Consider the following 12,216-nt stretch of genomic DNA (forward strand, 5'->3'; position numbering starts at 1 on the left):
AAAACCATTTTTTGAGAAACCGCATTTGGGAGAAAATCTAACAGTTTGGAAACACATTTGCAAAGGCATTGGATTCTATTGTGGTGTTTCCGAACTGTTGAACGTTTCTCATTACATGCAGGTTTACTGGCTTGACAAAAAGGCGATTGACGAAAAGAATGCTGTCTCGAAAGCAAAATCGCGTCAAGCTGAAATAGCTCAGTTGGGAGAGCGTTAGACTGTAACGGTCCCTGCTTCGATACCGGGTTTTTGTAAACAGCACGACTAGGGTTATTTTTTCTTAATTAATTTTTTGAATTAAAAAAACAGCACATTTTTTCTTTAGTGTAATTGGAGGAAATAAAAAAGTATTATAGTGCCGTTTTCTAATGCGATAAAGAAATGCAAAAAGCATCATCTCTGCGTGGGCTTGAAACACCAAAATTTCGATTAACAGCCGAACGTGCTAACCGATTATGGTGTTTTATTAGATAACACCCTGGGAGCTCAACAGAACAGTGTGTATGCATAGAGCTAAAATGGAAACCAAATATATACGATTCAAATGGGAATCGTATTCAGATTTTAAGCACAAATTTGATAGACTTCACAGTGCAAAGGAGGAAGGCAGACAATGCAAATGAGGCAACTGGCTCCTACTTTTTAAATCATACGAGAAACTTGAACCCAATTAAGCTTTTAACCGCCTGCAGTTTGGAATGAGTTTGAAATGTTGTTGTAACACCTCACTGGGCAACAGCAATTGCATTATATGAAAGCTCCTGTTTATTTGTCAGCGGCACAGCTACCGGTGCCACTCAGAGTTGGAGGGAGACGGTCGGCCACTTGCCCATAAAACAATACTTTCAGGGATCATTTCTATAGTGATTTTTGAAGTGTGTGTGCAAGGGAAAACATTCGGCTTCTGAGCGGGTTTTGAAGTGGCTAACATCGGGAGCTGGAAGGATGGCGGCGACAGCAGGCGTGCGCAGATTTAACGTGCTTTGTTTCAACTGGAGCGACAAGAAAGAAGTGTCTTTGTCAAGATTGGATTTCAGTAGACAGATCCTGCAGCGGCTGTTGGAAGTGAAACCGGAGGATTTGAACTGTCTGATCAAGCGTCCAGGAATTGCTGTGAGCTTCGACGTAAGCTTTGTGAGTAATGGAGCAATGGGAAAATGTTTGGAAGTGTATAATAAGAAGAGAAAAGACGCACCATTAAGTCAGTTTTTAGTTGAACCTTTGTCGGACAGAGAAATAAAAGTCGTTACAATTCAATTTTATAGTGAGGTTGTAAACGACTATGATATTGAAACCTGGCTACATAGACATTGTAAAGTTAAGTCCCGTAGCAGAAAAGTAAAGGACGCTGACGGTGTGTGGAATGGAGCGAGACAGTGGCTCATCCAACTCCACGAAGACCCGAATGGGATTAATGGTGTGAGACATTTGCCAAGTAACTTTTCTCTGGGGACTACTCGGGGTTTTGTTATGTACTATGGAATGCCAAAGCTATGCCGCAACTGTGGGGGGTGGGGACACTTAGCAGTTGCGTGCAAGGTTGTGAAATGCAAGAACTGCGGTGGGGCTCATATCAGCTCTTTGTGCACTGAAGAAAAGAAATGCAACTTGTGCGGCAAAGAAGGTCATGTTTTTAAAATGTGCCCGGACTTGTTCACTAATGTTGTGAAAATGCAGCGAGAGCCGAGGCCAACGGTGGCGGAAGAGGAGGCAGGAGCAGAGGGTCAGCAAGCGGCGGGACTTGCGGTGGTGGAGAAAGAGGCAGAAGCGGAGAGCCCGGGAAACAAAGAGCCGCAGTTTGGTAACGAAGAGGAGAGCTTGGAGGAAGGTTCTTCGTCGTCGAGCTCTAGTGAGTTTGAGTTTGAGGAGGAAGGGGTTGTAGATCAAAGGGCGCGACCTGTGAAACGCAAGCCTGAAGAAGAGGAGGGGTTTGATATAAAAAAGCAAGTCAGGGGGGTATCTGCTTCTCAGACAGCAGAATTAAGCTCAGGCGGTACACCTGAGTCAGAGACAATGGAGGAGAGTGGAGACTATGTTGATAGCCCTGCTTCTTCCAGTAGGGGGCAGGACGTAGTCAGACATGACTTCGACGGGGTAGCCTTTTTGCAGGAAAATGACGTTGCGTCTTTTGTTGCTGTTTCGGCTGTTCTAATGCCTGCAGCGGACAAAACTCCGGCAGAAGAGGAGCAACAATCTGATGACAGAAACACTGGGGAGAGCATAGCGGGTGTGGACACTGATAAGGTGGAGGGACAGGGTGTCACAGAAGGTAAATGGGAGGAGGGGAGGCGAAAGAAAAAAGGACATAGAAAGAAGGATAGGTCTGATGTATAAAAATGAGGTCATGTTGCTCAATATTGTTTCTGTAAATGTTAGAGGGTTTCAGGGTGCGAACAAACGCAAAAGTGTATTTGGTTGTTTAAAATCAATTGAGACAGATATTTTTTGTTTACAGGAGTGTGGGATCCCGTACTCTGATTATTATTATAAGCTTAAACAAGAATGGAATGTGGGAGAATCTGTGTGGTCTGGGTCAAATAGAGAGAGAACTGCAGGGCTTGGTTTTTTATTTAAAAACCCAAATATTATGGTAGTGGAAATACATGAAGTATTCCCGGGACGTTTATTAGTTGTAGATATTAAATATAGAGACACAGATTTGCGGCTAGTAAATGTATATGGGTCTCAGTCGAGGGTTGAGAGCGTAAAATTGTTTGAACAGTTAAGGGTGTTTTTAGTTACTAATAAAATACTGCTTGTAGCGGGGGATTTTAATTGCGGCCTATTAATTGAGGACCAGAAAAAAGAAAAAATAGATGTATCTGGTAATCTTTTGAAAACTCTGATAAAGGATGCGGGTTTAATAGATGTTGCAAAAAGTTTTTGTCCCTCTGACCCAGGGTACACGTGGTCTAATAGTACCACTAGTTCAAGGATAGATTTTTGTTTTGTTCCAAGCTCTGTAAATATTAAGAATTTTAGTTTAGAATCGGTTTTTTTCTCAGATCACAGAATGTTAAAGATTTCACTAGAATTAACTGGTGGAACTGAGTATGGAAGAGGGGTGTGGAAGTTAAACTGTAATTTATTAAATGATGAAAAATTGATTAAATCGTATAAGAAAAGGTATTTGGAATGGAGAGAGTTGAAGGTTTGTTTTGATTCTATAAGTGAATGGTGGGAGATGGTAAAGTCTCGTACTAAGGGTTATTTTATAACATTGGGGAGGAAACAAGCACAAAGGAATAAAAATAGATATTTGAAACTTCAAAAAAGAGTGCAAAATCTAATAAAATTACAAGGGGAAGGCTTTGATTTTGGCGACGAAATTAAAGAAATTAATCACAAACTGATTTATTTAGAGAGAGGGAAAAGAAAGTGCGCTTTAGAGCTAGGGTGAATCATTTAGAGAAGGGTGAGACGTGCAGCCGTTTCTTCTTTCGTGAATTAGGGAGGAAAAAAAGTTTTGTGCAAAGTTTAAGAGATGGGGAGGGGGAAGTGGTAACAGAAATGAATGACATCTTAAATGTTACAAAAAAGTTTTATGAAGATCTGTACAGAAAGAGGGAAACAGAAAGTGATGTGCAAGATTTGTTTTTGAGAGAGCTGGAGTGTCAAATTAGCAAGGAAGATAATATTAATCTAATTCATAAATTAAGGATGGAAGAAGTGAAACAGGTGGTTTTTTCATTTGGAAAGGGGAAGACTCCAGGTCTGGATGGTCTTCCCATTGAATTTTATCAGGTTTTCTGGGAAGAGATTAAATATGATTTGATGGAAATGCTTAAAGAATGCTTTGAGGGGGAAAGTTTAGGCAAGTCTATGAGAGAAGGTGTAATAACAATTTTATTTAAAAACAAAGGGGATAGGGATGACTTGAAAAATTGGAGGCCAATTACGCTGTTAAATTGCGATTATAAAATTCTATCCAAGACTATAATGGGCAGATTACAAAAAGTAACAGACAAATTAATTAATCCGTACCAGGTGTGTGGTGTCCCGGGAAGAATGATAGGGGATAATCTGAATTTAATAAGAGATGCATGTTTATTTGCAAAGGAGAGGGGACTCCCTTTATGCCTTATTAATGTAGATCAGGAGAAAGCATTTGACAGGGTGGACCAAGAATATCTGTTTAAAGTCTTTGAATATATGGGATTTAATTCAGTATTTATTAAATGGATTAAAATGCTGTTCCAAGAGGTCAGGGGTAGGGTGGTGGTCAATGGGTTATTGTCACCAACATTTCAAGTAAATTCTGGAGTAAGACAGGGGTGCCCTTTGTCTCCGCTGTTGTATATATTTGCATTAGAACCGGTATTGGTAAAAATAGGGAAATCAAAACAGATAACAGGGGTGATAATTCCGGGTTCAGGACAGCAAGAGGTGAAATTAGTAGCCTACATGGACGATGTAACTCTGATGTGCAGAGATAACTATTCTGTTCACAAAGCTTTAGATATTATGAGGCTATTTGGGAGAGCTTCTGGTTCTAAAATTAATACAGAGAAGAGCCATGCCATGTGTATGGGGGAGTGGGAAGGAAAAGAGGAAATCGAGAGGGTGTTAATAGTGGAGGAGGAGGGGGTAAAGATTTTAGGGGTGGTGTTTGATAGAGAAATTAACGGTTTAAAGAATTGGGTGGAAGTTTTAAGAAAACTAAAGCTTAAAACTGAATATTGGAAATTGAGAAATTTGACACTAGAGGGGAAACTATTGATTGTTAAAATGATATTGATGCCAATTTTATTATATGTGGCAAGGGTGTTCCCACCCAACTTGGTGACGAGTAGAACAATAATTAGGCACTTGTTCCAATTTTTCTGGGGAGGAAGATTTGAAAAGGTAAAAAGGGAAACGGTAATGGTGCAGAGAAACCAGGGTGGAAAATGTTTTCCAAATGTTATTTATGTTTTATGGGTGTATTTTGTATGTGACACAATTAATGCAGCATTGGAAATGAATAAAAAATACAGCTTCTTTGCTAGGTTTTATTTTGGTCAGTCTTTAAGGAAAAATGGGTTTAATGAAACTGACACATACAGTGCCTTATAGTGATGAAATGCCTTTTTTATACAGGAAAACAATTAGCTTTATAGTGCAAAATAGCCTGTGTGAGAAGATGCAAGGGAATTGGTCAGCAAAATAATTAATAAAAAAGAAAGATATAAGTGGAAAACTGTGCAGAGTCGGGCTCTTGAATGACAGTGCCTCGGAAACCATATGGAAAAATGTAAATTATTCAAGGCTAAATAATAGACAAAAAGATTTGGCATGGTTATCAGCGCATGGAAGGTTGCCATGTAAGGAACATTTGTAGAAAAAGCATATGGTAAAGTCAGACAAATGTGTAAAAAATGGGTGTACAGCTGCAGAAACAATCCAACATGTGTTTTTTGAATGTGTGTATGCAAAAGAATGCTGGAAAAGAGTGACGAGATTGTCAAAGAAATTTGTTAGAGATCAGGATATGTGTGTGAACTTGATACTGTATGGGCCAAAAAAGGGGATTAAAACAAATGCCAGTGAAAAATGGTGGATTATTATTAACTGTGTAAAAGAGGCATTGTGGATAGTGAGAAATCGGAATGTGTATAACTTGAAAATTGAGGTTACTATTGATGATTTTTGTAAAATTGTAATTGTAAAAATAAGAGATTATGTTTGGCTAGACATGGTGGCTTTGGGTAAAGCTGTGGCTTTAAAGAAAGGAAAATTAATTCACTTGGTGATTTGTTTCTCTAAACTGATTTAGAATGTCAGGATTTGTTTTGTAACCAAGCCTGTAAAGGATTATGACTTGTATTTAGTTTCTTTTTGTTTTGTGATTGATTATAATGTGTTTTGAATTTTTTAATAAACTTTATATATAATGCTAGCGAAATGCGTTTTTAAAGTGTTTGGACTCGCTATCCACGAGGAAGAGTGAGAGTGTTCACTTTTGAGCGTGAAGGAGGCAGTGAGTGTTGTTTTTTGGCCAACTGCTCCCTGTTATTGATGACCCCTCCAGTGTTCCTTAGGGGGCTGGAGGAAGCGGACACGTTCTGAGTGGGTATCTTGCCTAAAGGTACGCAAGACGAACTACAGTTGCAAAGCACTGCTGCTTTTTCAATGATTGATTAAAACTATCAATCTGACTGAAAACACGGATCACATTAATTGTGATCGGTTTGATACCAATAGGCTTACATGACAGGTATTGTGTATAGACAATGTCATATACACAGAAATGAACACGGACAGTGTTTTTTTTAAGGGCTGACTCATTTTAATGTTCGAGAGATCTCGGTGTACTGGACAAATATACTGGATTTTTTCCATGTCGTAATTGTGCCGCCTGTGATAATGCGTTTGAAACTAGAGATAATGTGAGATAATGTCTGTTACTGGCGGATAGTTTACAAATGTACTCAATTATGTTACAACTTTTCCTGTACCTCAGAATATTGTAATCTGCCAAGTGTTTAATCTGTAGTATTTTGTACTTAATCATATCCTGATGTAACTATCACTATTTAATCATATCCTGATGTATCTTTCACTATTATCTGCTGTATTATTGAATTGTGGTTTGTCACACTTGAGAATTATTGTATTTCTTGTTCTTATTGTATGACTTATATTGTAACACTTGAATGTATTTGTATTTGCTTGCGATTGTAAGTCGCCCTGGATAAGGGCATCTGCTAAGAAATAAATAATAATAATAATAATAATAATAATAATACGAAACATATCTGTAACATTTATGTAATGCCTGTGTGGTTTTTTCATGAAGTTAATTTGCTAACAGACTGTTCTGATTTGTTTCTAACCGTGAAGCGATCGCTCTGTTTGCCGTATATTTTCTGTCTGTAAGAGGAGTGTCCTTGTGATCCCATATAGAATGCGACGAAACAGGTCGCCCTCCTTAATATAAACAGATAAAGAATAAGTTCACACACACACCAGGTGATTTACTGTAGCGTCAGACATTGGAGGTTCAGCAGTGTACTGCAGTGTTGGCAAAGCCGTCAGTGTAAGTCAGGATGGCCGAGCGGTCTAAGGCGCTGCGTTCAGGTCGCAGTCTCTCTGGAGGCGTGGGTTCGAATCCCACTTCTGTCAAATCTGTTTGTTTATTTATTTCTTAAAACGTCCACCAAATGCTTGGTAATTTGATTTGTTTTTCTTGTTAGTATTCAAATCACAAGGTCGTTAAATGAGAGAAAGTCACCGCAAGCCTGCACCTCACCACATCCTTCACACTGTTAAACTGCCTCATTATGACGAGGCCTCTAATTGTGCCTTTCCAATACTTTGAATGTGTTATTGTTCAGTTTAACATGAGAACATCTTGGTAGAACAATCATCATGTCCGCAGAGCTTATTTTCCTCGGGTTCTAGTATGAAGATTTGAGTGTGTGGCCGGTTAGCTCAGTTGGTTCGAGCGTGGTGCTAATAACGCCAAGGTCGCGGGTTCGATCTCCGTACGGGCCATGGCTTTTCTTCTTTAAAGAAACCACAGCATTTGTAATGGTGCCAAAATGAACAATCTTTAACAAAATGAACCGAAGCGATATGAAGTACAACCAGTAATATTTCAGACTTCCTGAGCTTTAAACATGTATTAACAATGAACACATACAATCAATTAAAAACAAAGCTTACGTAGTCGGCAGGATTCAAACCTGCGCGGGGAAACCCCAATGAATTTCAAGTCCATCGCCTTAACCACTCGGCCACGACTACATGCTCGCACGATTCTTTGTGAAAATATCCAAAAGAAGTAAACGAAACCCGTAGTAATGCTGTAGATGGCAGTATAGGCTAACTAATGAACCGAAGTCAAATGTCTGTTGAAACTGTCAGATTTGTACAAGGCAAGCACACGTGGGAAATGTAAATAAAATATAATTTTTGTTAACGTTCATAATAATGAATACATCTTTATTTCAAAATACGTAGCTATTTAACTGATCTTTTCAAGAAACACCCCCATCCACAAAAACAAAGTAGTTATTTAATTGAACTGAAAAATTGACTTGCTTCATGGCTGTTGCCAGAGCACTCGAGCACGTTCTGGCTAGCGTGAGCGGACTTAGCAGATAACAAGATCTACAAAATATTTCATGCTAATAAAACATACCCTAATTATGTTCGTTTTTATTATACATGGCAACTTACAGAGTCTAGGGTGTGTGAACTATGCATCAGCTGTAGAGTCACTTACATTTACATCTCACCCGAAAAACGGAGCACAAGGAGGTTAAGTGACTTGCTCAGGGTCACACAATGAGTCAGTGGCTGAGGTGGGATTTGTACCGGGGGACCTCCTGGTTAAAAGCCCTTTATCTTTAACCACTGGACCACACAGCCTCCTATAACAAAATCACACCCCAGATGGGACTCGAAACCACAATCCATGACTTAGAAAGCCAGTGCCTTATCCATTAGGCCACAAGGGCTGACACGAAAAGCACATTTGGTAGTAATAAAGAAAGTGGGAACAATAGTATCGTGGTTTAATACATCATATCCAAGCCATCGTTGGTGTTCAAACACAGCAGAGTGTTACACTGGGAAAGGGCCGTACTTGTCAGTACGTATTTGACATTCATGTGGGAAGATTTAAGATTGTGAAGAAGTTTAAGTATGCTGCGTATTTGCGCATTGGGAACCTTACATAATTAGGTTTTTGATTAATGCCACTTTCTTACAGACAGTAATCAAGGTGACGATACAAGACCAGAGCCAATTAAGCAGTTATTTTCCTGTCCTTTCATTACCATATTCTAGTGTGCTTGTTCAGAATATGCGTGAATCGTGAAAACGTCTTGCGAATATGTGAACAAAGCCAGCATTCACTTTATTGATCACGATGTGGATTAACCGCTATTGGAACACAGATGATTGTGTTAAAGATGTTAATAGACTTTTAATGTACACATTTTAGAGCTAAACGTTTGTTGAGACAGTTCAAGCGCTGTAGCAGTGTTTAACTATTTCCTGGATGTTTGCCTTTTGGTCTTACTCTGGAAAAAGTAATAATAATAATAAAAAGTAGGCAAAACCATTTTTTGAGAAACCGCATTTGGGAGAAAAACTAACAGTTTGGAAACACATTTGCAAAGGCATTGGATTCTATTGTGGTGTTTCCGAACTGTTGAACGTTTCTCATTACATGCAGGTTTACTGGCTTGACAAAAAGGCGATTGACGAAAAGAATGCTGTCTCGATAGCAAAGTCGCGTCAAGCTGAAATAGCTCAGTTGGGAGAGTGTTAGACTGTAACAATCCCTGCTTCGATATCGGGTTTTTGCAAACAGCACGACTAGGGCTATTTTTTCTTAATTAATTTTTTGAATTAAAAAAACAGCACATTTTTTCTTCAGTGTAATTGGAAGAAATAAAAACGTATTATAGTGCCATTTTCTAATGCGATAAAGAAATGCAAAAACCATATAGGATCTGCGTGGGCTTGAAACACCAAAATTTCGATTAACAGCCCAACGTGCTAACCGATTATGGTGTTTTATTACATAACACCTTGGGAGTCTCAACAGAACAGTGTGTATGCATAGAGCTAAAATGGAAACCAAATATATACGATTCAAATGGGAATCGTATTCAGATTTTAAGCACAAATCTGATAGACTTCACAGTGCAAAGGAGGAAGGCAGACAATGCAAATGAGGCAACTGGCTCCTACTTTTTAAATGATACGAGAAACTTGAACCCAATTTAGCTTTTAACCTCCTGCAGTTTGGAATGAGTTTGAAATGTTGTTGTAACACCTCACTGGGCAACAGCAATTGCATTATATGAAAGCTCCTGTTTATTTGTTAGCGGCACAGCTACCTGTGCCACTCAGAGTTGGAGGGAGACGGTCGGCCACTTGCCCATAAAACAATACTTTCCGGGATCATTTCTATAGTGATTTGCCAGCGAAATGCGTTTATAAATTGTTTGGACTCGCTATCCACGAGGAAGAGTGAGAGTGTTCGTTTTTGAGCGTGAAGGAGACAGCGAGTGTTTTTTTTTTTTTTTTTTGGCCAACTGCTCCCTGTTATTGATGACCGCTCCAGTGTTCCTTAGGGGGCTGGAGGAAGCGGACACGTTCTGAGTGGGTATCTTACCAAAAGGTACGCAAGATGAACGATAGGTTGCGGATGCAACCCCGGTTCCCTGAATGAGAAAATAACCATCAAGGTATGGGACATTGCCGTCAGGCAGTAGGGATTGGCTGAGCTTTATGTCAAAGCTGCCGATAGGCCTCCGCGCAAGCTGCCGTGTAAGCCCGCCCCACTGGGAGCTTAGTATACGCAGCGCGCGGAGAGTCACTTCCTCTTTTGCCCTTCAGGCCGTGAAGGCCTCCAGAGCGACCTCGCGGCTTGATGGTTATTTTCTCTTTCAGGGAACCGGGGTTGCATCCGCAACCTATCGTTCCCTTTCAAGTCGAAAATAACCATCAAGGTATGGGAACAGTGTACCCAAGCCGTCGCGAGGGAGGATTCTCGGCAGTAGGACAGACTTACGTCATAACGCAACTGCGTAGGCAGTACATCTACACATATGCGGAGCTGCGCCTCAGCGTCTATGCTCGCAATGACACCTGTCCCAAGGTGGAATAGTCACACCATATTGTCAACCACTCTAGACGTCCGCAACCTGAGGCGTCATAGAGTGCAACACAGATGCTCCAAATTACGGAGCAGAGGATTCCAGTACATTTAACCGGTAGAACCTCGTAAATGTATGCGGTGTAACCCAACTGGCTGCAGCGCAAATGTCAGACATCGGCACCCCTCTAAAGAGGGCCCAGGATGTTGCCATACCCCTAGTGGAATGTGCCTTCAACTGCCCTGGTGGCGGAAGGCCCATAGAATCATATGCTAACTGAATAGCATCCACTATCCAATGAGAAAGGCGTTGCTTAGACAACGGCTGACCCAAAGTTTTAGAACCATGGCATATGAAAAGCTGTTCTGTTTGCCTCACAGTCTTTGTGCAATCAATATAACACCTCAATGCCCGCGCAGGGCAGAGCATGTGTAACCGCTCTTCCTCTGGGGAAGAAAAAGGAGGAGGATGGAACGCCATCAACTCGACTGGTTGGTTCATGTGAAACAGGGATATGACCTTAGGTAAAAAGGCCGGATTTGGACGCATGGAGACCTTAGAACCGTCTCCTGCGAAACGAGTACATGATGGATGCACCGAAAGTGCATGTAACTCGCCCACACGTTTTGCTGACACCACTGACAGCAAAAACGCAGTCTAATAGACACGAACTTCATATCCACACTGTGGAGAGGCTCGAACGGTGCCTTGGTAAGGGCTTCTAGCACCACATCAAGGCTCCATGACGGTAAACTGGTCGACCTTGGAGGCCGCAAGCGTCTTGCGCCCTTTAGGAACTGAGATGCCAGGAAATGGCAACCAGGTGATAACCCGTCAATGCGTACATGGCAAGCCGAAATAGCGGCCAAATACACTTTAAGTGTAGAGGGAGACTTACCCTCATCTAACAGCTTCTGCAGAAACTGTAATATCACTGCCATAGGGCAGGAGACCGTGTCATGGCCCTCAGCCAGACACCAACTCTGAAACAATTGCCACTTATACGCATATTGCGACCGAGTAGAGGGCGCTCTCGCACTCTGAATGGTGGATATAACCGCCGTCGAAAGCCCTAAGGCTGACAGGCGCTCCCGCTCAGGGGCCAAGCCCATAGCTGCATGAGCTTGGGGTTCGGGTGCCATAGCCCTCCTTGGGCTTGGGACAACAGGTCCGCTCGCAGAGGGAGCTCCCTCGGGCGACCGTGCAACAACTGCACTAGACTCGGGAACCATATCCTCCGAGGCCACCGAGGAGCGATCAGGATCACTGTCGCTTGCTCTACCCTGACCTTCTCCAAGAAGGCGGGGAGCATCGAAATCGGTGGAAATGCATACAGGAGCCCTGGCGGCCATTCGTGAGCCAGTGCATCGACTCCTAGGGGGCTGTCGAGGTCCTTCACCGAGAACCATAGGGGGCAGTGCGTGGTCTCTCGCGAAGCGAAGAGATCGACTTGCGCTGTGCCGAACCAGTCCCAAATGCGCTCTACCACCCGAGGGTGAAGACGCCATTCGCCTGCAAGAGGACCTCCTCTGGACAGGAGATCCGCTGCGTAATTGACTCTGCCCGGTAGGTGAACCGCCGGCAGAGAGGCTAAACGCGGTTGAGCCCAAAGCAACAG

General features: G+C 41.7%; 4 non-coding genes and 1 pseudogene across 4 annotated transcripts; 4 read left to right on the plus strand and 1 right to left on the minus strand.

Annotated features, from left to right (window-relative positions):
• The first annotated feature begins 5,844 nt into the window (after window positions 1–5,844).
• Window positions 5,845–6,053, plus strand: LOC131705471 (small nucleolar RNA U3). Its single transcript, XR_009310427.1, has one exon. It is a non-coding gene; the product is annotated as a small nucleolar RNA U3 (small nucleolar RNA).
• A 969-nt stretch (window positions 6,054–7,022) lies between these two features.
• Window positions 7,023–7,104, plus strand: trnal-cag (transfer RNA leucine (anticodon CAG)). The gene has a single exon. It is a non-coding gene; the product is annotated as a tRNA-Leu (tRNA).
• A 298-nt stretch (window positions 7,105–7,402) lies between these two features.
• trnai-aau (transfer RNA isoleucine (anticodon AAU)) lies at window positions 7,403–7,476 on the plus strand. Its single transcript has one exon. It is a non-coding gene; the product is annotated as a tRNA-Ile (tRNA).
• A 170-nt stretch (window positions 7,477–7,646) lies between these two features.
• On the minus strand, window positions 7,647–7,728 carry trnas-uga (transfer RNA serine (anticodon UGA)). Its single transcript has one exon. It is a non-coding gene; the product is annotated as a tRNA-Ser (tRNA).
• A 2,153-nt stretch (window positions 7,729–9,881) lies between these two features.
• Window positions 9,882–10,106, plus strand: LOC131705371 (small nucleolar RNA U3; annotated as a pseudogene).
• Window positions 10,107–12,216: the final 2,110 nt, after the last annotated feature.

The sequence above is a fragment of the Acipenser ruthenus genome, chromosome 35, assembly GCF_902713425.1.
Source record: "Acipenser ruthenus chromosome 35, fAciRut3.2 maternal haplotype, whole genome shotgun sequence".
NCBI lineage: Eukaryota > Metazoa > Chordata > Actinopteri > Acipenseriformes > Acipenseridae > Acipenser > Acipenser ruthenus.